This window comes from Carettochelys insculpta, chromosome 7, assembly GCF_033958435.1.
Source record: "Carettochelys insculpta isolate YL-2023 chromosome 7, ASM3395843v1, whole genome shotgun sequence".
Taxonomy (NCBI): domain Eukaryota; kingdom Metazoa; phylum Chordata; order Testudines; family Carettochelyidae; genus Carettochelys; species Carettochelys insculpta.
In genome coordinates this window covers 74,883,034-74,891,886 of record NC_134143.1, presented here as the reverse complement: position 1 = coordinate 74,891,886, position 8,853 = coordinate 74,883,034, and the positions used below count along the sequence as shown (strand labels likewise).

At 50.9% G+C, this 8,853-nt stretch overlaps 1 protein-coding gene and 1 long non-coding RNA gene across 2 annotated transcripts in view; one reads left to right on the top strand and one right to left on the bottom strand.

The window, feature by feature from the left end:
• Positions 1–8,837, top strand: part of LOC142015635 (uncharacterized) — a 28,221-nt gene extending 19,384 nt beyond the window's left edge. The window contains exons 5-6 of the long non-coding RNA XR_012646210.1: positions 1,972–2,102; positions 6,855–8,837. This is a non-coding gene — a long non-coding RNA (uncharacterized LOC142015635). The remainder of the gene's footprint in view (positions 1–1,971; positions 2,103–6,854) is intronic.
• The window catches only part of PGAM1 (phosphoglycerate mutase 1), a 44,147-nt gene that overhangs the window by 25,234 nt on the left and 10,060 nt on the right, over positions 1–8,853 (bottom strand). The gene's annotated exons all lie outside the window — the stretch shown is intronic.

Below are 8,853 nucleotides of genomic sequence, written 5' to 3'. Positions count from 1 at the left end.
GCAGGTTCCAGCCCTGGGGTGGTGGGCGAAAGTCTGAAAGCGCCACCCTCCAGGCCCCAGCCCTACAAGAACGATAAAAAGGCTCCACACTGAGTCTTCAATCTCATGTCATGATTTTGGGGCCCTGGCCCAGGGTTTGGAATGGTCATGGGTGCCAAACCGGAGACATCTGGAGACCACTCTCTCTGGGACCTGTGGGGCTCTCGGGGCTCAGCCCCACTGAGCTCCCAGCTCTGGCTGCTGTTGGGGAAAAACTGCTTTAAGGGTTAAAAAAAATGTTCACAGACACTAGGCCTCACTGAGTGACTGTAAGCTAGAGGGTCGTCTGCATTTTTCTCTAAAACCCCTATCTTGTTACCTAGAGAGGGGTTAGCTCATACGCTGTCTTACAAGCTTATCTTGTACTTCTGCATTGTAAACTGACCTCAAGCACATCTAGCGCTTACAGAGCCATTGCCGGGTACTGCTACTGAGACTTACACATACAGAGCCATCGCTGGGTACTCCTACTGTGACTTACACATACAGAGCCATCGCCGGGTACTGCTACTGAGACTTACACATACAGAGCCATCGCCGGGTACTGCTACTGAGACTTACACATACAGAGCCGTCGCCGGGTACTGCTACTGAGACTTACACGTACAGAGCCATCACTGGGTACTGCTACTGAGACTTACACATACAGAACCATCGCCGGGTACTGCTACTGAGACTTACACATACAGAGCCGTAGCCGGGTACTGCTACTGAGACTTACACATACAGAGCCATCGCCGGGTACTGCTACTGTGACTTACACATACAGAGCCATCGCTGGGTACTGCTACTGAGACTTACACATACAGAGCCATCGCCGGGTACTGCTACTGAGACTTACACATACAGGGCCGCATCTACACGTGCACGCTGCTTCGAAGTAGCGGCGCCAACTTCGAAATAGCGCCCGTCACGGCTACACGTGTTGGGCGCTATTTCGAAGTTGAAATCGACGTTAGGCGGCGAGACATCGAAGTCGCTAACCCCATGAGGGGATGGGAATAGCGCCCTACTTCGAAGTTGAACGTCGAAGTAGGGACCGTGTAGACGATCCACGTCCCGCAACAACGAAATAGCGGTGTCCGCCATGGCGGCCATCAGCTGAGGGGTTGAGAGACGCTCTCTCTCCAGCCCCTGCGGGGCTCTATGGTCACCGTGTGCAGCAGCCCTTAGCCCAGGGCTTCTGGCTGCTGCTGCGGCAGCTGGGGATCCATGCTGCAGGCACAAGGTCTGCAACCAGTTGTCAGCTCTGTGGATCTTGTGTTGTTTAGTGCAACTGTGTCTGGGAGGGGCCCTTTAAGGGAGCGGCTTGCTGTTGAGTCCGCCCTGTGACCCTGTCTGCAGCTGTGCCTGGCACCCTTATTTCGATGTGTGCTACTTTGGCGTGTAGACGTTCCCTCGCTGCGCCTATTTCGATGTGGTGCTGCCCAACGTCGAAGTTGAACGTCGATGTTGCCAGCCCTGGAGGACGTGTAGACGTTATTCATCGAAATAGACTATTTCGATGTAGCGTGCACGTGTAGACGTAGCCACAGAGCCATCGCCGGGTACTCCTACTGAGACTTGCACATACAGAGCCATTGCCGGGTACTCCTACTGAGACTTACACATACAGAGCTGGGAACTCCTGCTGAGACTTTCACATACAGAGCTGGGTACTCCTACTGTGACTTACACGTACAGAGCCATCGCTGGGTACTCCTACTGAGACTTACACATACAGAGCCATCGCCGGGTGCTCCTAGTGAGACTTTCACATGTTAAAGAAAAAAGAGTTAGCGACCAAGCTGTTTTGATGTTAAACAAACTGTTTAAAAAGCCCTTGAAACTGTTTCTCAGGGCTCCCACTGCTCTGTAAGCTGGCAGCCTGCGTGCATGCATAATAAAGTTTCCTTTCAGATCTAACTCTTGCCTCTCTGCTTTGACCTCCAGCCTCAGACTACTGGGGATACCGAACCCCAGGAGTGCGGGTTCCCCGACAGATTGGCATCATGAACAGGAGGCTTGGAAGTCCAGCTGGAGAGGCAGCCGACTGGGAAGGGGCCACAGCACACATCTGAAGGGTAAGGGATCCTTTTAAAATCGCCCGGTCCACGTCCCTGTTCTCATCGCTGGCTGAACCAGCTGGCGTAAGAGTCATCCTTTGTTCCTCAATTTTCTCCGGGAGGCTTGAGAGAGATTTAGAACGGTGGGTGTAGCCGAATAGGGGTTGTGTTGCTGCTGACTGATTGGTGGCGAGTCCAAGCACATGGTTCTGAGTGAGTGAAGTCCGGAACGGAACCGCAGCCGCACCGGCGCTGTCAGTGCTACTGAACAGCTGCCGAAAGCAGGGGCGGTTTCTCCCCGGCGTGTAAGAGGCTAACCTGGGAAGTAGGCCCCTTGCGGCCATACACCCAGACCAGCGTGAGTGAAAGCTGGCAGTTTGGCTGGACTCCCACACTATCCTTGGCCAGGGTAGTGTTCCTGGACACCTGTGCTGCCCTTGGATAGGGTAACACCACTAGGCTCCCGTGCTGTCCTTGGACAGGATAGTGCAAACATGGGTGGGAACACTTCCTCGAGTATGTCTCTGACCGAGGGGAAAGGCGCCTCACAGCCTGGGACTCCTTTGTCTCAGATGATAAGAATTTACAGTCAGCTGGGGAAATTGCCGGCAGGTTTAAAACTTAGGAGACTTAAGAAATTGATGGACATTTGGAATGGCTGTTCTTATGGGGATCCCCGGAAACAGGGACCACTAGAGGGCAGTTTTGATTGGAAAGGCTCAGCTACCTTAGAGGTTTCCTGGAGGAAACACATCCGAACCAGATGGAATATTGGTACCTCTGGGAGGATGTGGCAGAAAAGAGAAAGAACCAAAGCATAATGACTAGCCAGAAAGACTCTATGGAAAAGCTGCTGCAACAATTGACTACTCTAAAGAAACAGCCCGATTCCCCAGAATCGCCGTCTGCACCCCACTGCACCCAGCAACGGCACAGTTATATCCTCCGCTGCCTGAGAACAGGGCTACCCCCGCCCCGGGCCCTGACCCGCCAGAGGACCTTCTGGTCCAGTGGACGGGCTGGCTACTGCTGCCCCCTCAACTGCCTCCACTACCTCAGGCTGCTTCACACATGACCCAGCCAATGGAAACAGGCCCCATCTCTATGCCAGACAAAACACCCTTCACCCCACCTGACGTGGATCATCCTGATACGCCTTTGGTACCCATTGAGCCCCTTAAGGCGCATACTCTTCAGGAGCTGATTGATAGCTTTAGCCCTGACTGGCTGAGCGCTGGTTGGAAGCCAGCCCAGACTCACGCTGACACAAACCGTGTTACCATTACGAAGGATCGCACCCCATATCCAATTTTCTTTGAGCAATGCTTTTCCCCCACTCCATTCAAGAACTCCCAAGGGTGATCAGCAGCCATCAATATTTCCGATCGGGGAGACATAGAGGCTCCCCACAGAAGGTTTCCAGGGGCTCCGGGACAGGCTGCACAGCAGATCCACGTACCATGGGCTGCTGCTGACATTCTAAACTTAAAGAGCATTTTGCCTCCTTTCCAAGAGGACCCCCAGGAATTGCGGGGGGAACTTGTTAACATTTATAACCCCACCCATTGGGACATGGACTGGCTGTTGAGAGGTAATCTGCCTCCACATGATTATGCGGCTTTAATTTGGTTAGCAGCCCCACATCACCAGGGCGCTCAGTGGCCAAATGATCCTCTCCCCGGCCCCCCCACTAATGATAATGAGCAAAATGGTTTGAACAATGACTTGAGGGGGCTCCTTAATGCAGCCACTGAGGTTGTCTCAGTGCGGCAGGACTGGTCAAAAATACAAGCTGTTAAGCAAAGGCCAGATGAGCCTCCTGTCTCATACATAGAACGCCTCCTGTCTGCCTTCCAGAAATTTTCCCAAGTTGACCCAGAAGCAGAAGGTAATTGTCCCATTATTATCGCAGTTATAGTGGACAATCTCCTCCCTGAAATCAGGGACATGATTAAAAACAATGTTGCGGGCTGGAGAGAGAACACGGTCCTTCAAATTCAGGGGGCAGCCACGCAGTTTTGGGAGAACCTGCACGCTGACAAAGCAAAGCAAAGGGAACTAAAAGCAACTTTCATGGCCCTCCAAATAGCAGATCTGCAGAAAAGGCAAAACCCTAAACAGCTCCCAACTAGTACACTACCACCTAGGGGCCGAAAATTTGTTCCATTTCCTGGCTGACCTAACTTTCCACAACAACAACAGCGCTCACAGTCTCAGCCCCTGGGACACCTAAGAACTGGGCAGTGCCATTACCGTGGCAAAATCAGCCACTGGAAAAAAGAATGCTGCAAGCGGCAGCAGGACACGGCACAACACAACCAGGGCCTCTTACAACACCAGAGCCAGCTCAATGCTGTAGGCATAGGAGGTCCGTGTATTCCCCATCCAGTCTCAGAAACCACATCTGTGACTTTTGGGCCCTTGTCAGCTGAACATTCTTCCCTGTTCTCTCCCTGTCCTCCTGTGAACCTTATGGGCCGTGACTTGTTGTATAAATTGGGCGCAAACCTCTATTGTAGAGAGGAAGGGATATTTGTTGACCTTCCTCTCTATCAGGCCCCAAATTTGATGGCATTACTACTCTCAGTGGAATCTGATGAGTCCCCAGGACATACACCTCTCCCGGACCTCTCAGATATCCCAGTGACATTGTGGGCAGCCCACACAAATGAAGTTGGGTTGCTAGCCTCTGCAACCCCAGTGCAAATAACATACAAATACAACAAGCCTTTCCCCAGGGTACCCTCCTATCCATTGTCTAGGGAGGCAGAAGAGGGCATTAAGCCTGTAATCTCTTCCCTCCTTGAACAAGGGATACTTGTTTACACAGCCTCTCCATGTAATACTCCTATATTACCTGTGAAAAAGGAGGGAAAATTTGACAGCCAGGGTAAACAAATCTATAGGTTTGTGCAAGACCTGAGAGCCATCAACAAGTTTGTAATCCCTAGGTTTCCAGTGGTACCTAACCCTGCTACTATTCTTTCCACTATTCCACCCACATCTGAATGGTTCTCTGTAATAGATTTGTGTTCTGCCTTCTTCTCTATTCCAGTGCACAAGGATTCCCAATTCCTTTTTGCCTTTTCCTTTCAAGGTTGTCAGTTAACCTGGACACGTCTTCCCCAAGGTTATTGTGAAAGCCCAACTCTGTGTTCTCAGTTTCTGAAAGCTGACCTTAATTCCATATCTCTCCCCTGTGGGTCTGTACTGGTGCAATATGTGGATGATGTGTTGATTGCCAGTGAGACTGAGGAAGGATGTAAAACTGATACTCTGCATGTGTTAAAATGCCGAGCTGAATGGGGCCACAAGGCCTCCAAAGCCAAATTGCAACTTGTAAAACAAAGGGTTCAATACTTGGGACATTGACTTTCAGGTGATGGCCTCCAGTTAACACCTGAGCCGATCTCACAAATACTCTCCTTTCCTTGCCCATTAACCAAACATCAGATATGCAAATTTCTGAGCGCTGCTGGGTATTGCAGACAATGGACTCCCAGTTTTTCTGGTCTAACCAGACCCCTTACTGTGCTACTCTTAGACGCAGCGCCTGATCCAGTGAACTGGTCTCCGGAATGTGAATCTGCTTTCCTTTCTCTTAAAACCCTTCTCTCACAGCCCCCAGCTCACAGTAAATCCTTTACTCCATTTTGTCACGAGCAGGATGGAATCACAGCAGGAGTCCTCTGTCGACCCTTTGGGCCCACACCCTGCCCAGTAGCCTATTTTTCAGCAACCCTGGACTCAGTAGCCCGGGGGTTTCCACCTTGCCTGGGGGCAGTTGCAGCTGCTGCTGAATTACTTGAAAAAGCCCAACCTATCACACTGGGCCACAGTGTTATCTTACAGGTCCCCCACGCTGTCTCTGCTCTCTGACAGCGACACCGCACCCAGCACCGGTCTGTTCAGGGACAGGCCCGGTAAGAGAACGTTACCCTTTCTTCCCTGAATGTTAGAGAGCAACAAGAAGTCTTGTGGCACCTTATAGACTAACAGATATTTTGGAGCATGAGCTTTCGTGGCTTATGCTCCAAAATATCTGTTAGTCTATAAGGTGCCACAAGACTTCTTGTTCTCGAAGCTACAGGCTGACACAGCGACATCTCTGATACTTCCCCGAATGTTGTAATTCAAAGATGTAATGTGCTTAACCCAGCTACTCTTCCCCCCTTGCTGCCTGATGGTGACCCTCACACCCACGCCTGTGAAGAGCTGCTCCAGCACTGTGCTGTGCCTCGCCGAGCCCCGTCTGATCAGCCCCTGCACGACGCAGGTCTGGTATTGTACGCTGATGGGTCATGTAAAAGAGACTCATTTGGTGAACGAGAGGCTGGATACGCTGTGGGTACAGATAATGATGCTTTAGAAGCCTTTTCTCTTCCAGGTATCGGATCAGCTCAAGCAGCTGAACTTATCGCTTTAACCCCTACTTGCCTCCTGGCTTCCGGACAGTCTGCTGCTGTTTACACTGACTCAGAATATGCTTCCTCTGTCTGTCATGTGACAGGACAAATTTGGAAACAGCGAGGTTTCCTTTCCTCTTCCGGCTCTGCTGTCTCCCACGGTCCCCTTATCTCCCAACTCCTCGATGCCACTCAGCTCCCCACATCCCTCTCTGTTACCCATTGCCCAGCTCACACAGGTGCCACCGATCCTGTTTCTGTGGGTAATGCAAGTGCTGATGCTGCGGCCAGACATGCAGCAGCACATGGACCTCCGGCTCCCTTTCACATTCTGGTCTCTCTTTCTCTCCCTGTTTCCTTGCAGGACCTGATAGAGCTACAGACGGCCGCTCAACCTGCAGAGAGAAATCTTTGCAAGAGAGCAGGCTGCTCCTTATCCCCAGCAGGGATCATGGTTGCACCTGATGTCTGCCCTGTCGCCCCGAGAGCTCTCAAGCGACAGCTTGCTCAGGTGTCTCATCAGATGACACGCATAAGCAAAAGGGGAGCGGCCTCACAGATCCTAGAAAGTGGTACGCCCCAGGCATGCACATAGAAGGTGCAAGAATATCTAATTCATGTATGACTTGTAAGCAGTTTAATGTTGCAGGAGGAGAAACTACAGCTCCCAGTGCCACCTGGTGGCCAGAAGGACCATTTCAGTTCTTGCAAGCAGACTTTATTGATCTCCTGAAAGGTATGAACTATCAGTATTGTCTTGTTACGGTGTGTTTGGTTAGTGGCTGGATCGAATGCTTCCCCTGCAGAAAAGCAGATGCTGTGATCGTAGCCAAGAAATTATGGACTGAGATCATTCTGAGATTCGGCGTGCCCTTGCGAATTGATTCTGACCAAGGGAGCCACTTCACTGCATCCCTTATGACCACCATCTGCAAGGCTTTGAATGTCTCTCAGCAGTTCCATACTCCATACCACCCACAGGCCAGCGGCCACACGGAAAGAAGGAACCTTGACATAAAACGACAGTAAGGAAAGATCTGTGCTGACACCGGACTGAAGTGCCCAGAAGCCCGACCCTTAATGCTAGTGCATCTTAGAAATACACCTCATAGAAAACACAACCTCACACCCCATGAAATAGTCTTTGGCCGACCCATGGCAGTGGGGCTATCACCCCCAAGGGCTGTAAAGAGTGTAAGTGAGGAGTTTGACTCTCTGACTGATTTTGTTATCCAACTAACTAGGCTTGCTTCCAGCTAACATTTGGAGGTGAGAGAAGCCCTCCCAGTACCTACTGACGTACCATGCCATAACATGCAGCCAGGTGACTACGTACTTGTGAAGGAACATTGCAGAAAGAACTGCCTGGCAGCCTGACGGGAAGGACCATTCCTAGTGCTGCTTGTCACCCTCACAGCAGTGACGGTGAAGGAACACCCCTCGTGGATCCACGTGCGTCACGTACACCGAACTATAGACTCGGCAGAGCTGATTGACCCCGTCACCCAGGACCCCTCCCCGGAGGAATCACCTGAGGATGAGGTTCAGTGAACCGAGGAGGCAGAATCCCAAGCCGAACTGCTGCCAGATAGAACCCCACTGGCAGCTCTCAGATACAACCTGAGCAACAGAACTGTGCCGAAAAGAATCTACAGGTGAGCCTAGCGCCCTGTAACTTTCACAGAAAGGACCTCTCTCCCGTACTGAGTGAACTAAAGACTATGAAATCTCGACGAGGGCCTGCAGAGGCAAGCCAAACAATACTAAAGTGACTAAGCTTGATGAGACTACTGTTTATTTACTTAGTAATTATTGTGCTACTATTATCCTTTCTGTTTTAGAGAACTTGAGGGTGGGGATTGTTGCCTTTCTCCTAGTAATGAGACTAGCCTTAGCATATAACTTTCCCCACCCTTATTGGGAGGCCCTGCAGAAAATTGTGTCCCTCACCAATGCAAATAACTGTTGCATATGTGAATGGCTTATTGGAGGCTCCAAAGGCCTCCTGCCACTACAGTTTGTCCCAACCCCTTCCTCCCTTTGGACAAGAACCCTACAATTCAGAATTACTGGTAATCAGTATTCTAAAGGGGAGTGGGAGTGGGTGAATACCCAGAATTAAACTATACAGCAAGGAATCCACAGGTATTGGGGAAACAGGCAGATCTGGCATAAAAATTTGATGGCCTCAGGGCTACCTCTAACCCAAGCACTACGTCCACCCGGGACTGTGTATCGCTGTGTTTTGAAAATGAAAATGGCACTGGTAAGGATCTGGGGTGGGTTCCATCGCTGGCTGCATCAATAAGTGTCATTGACGTATGTAAAGTACGGCTTGAACCATTTTTCTCTCTGACCCTCTT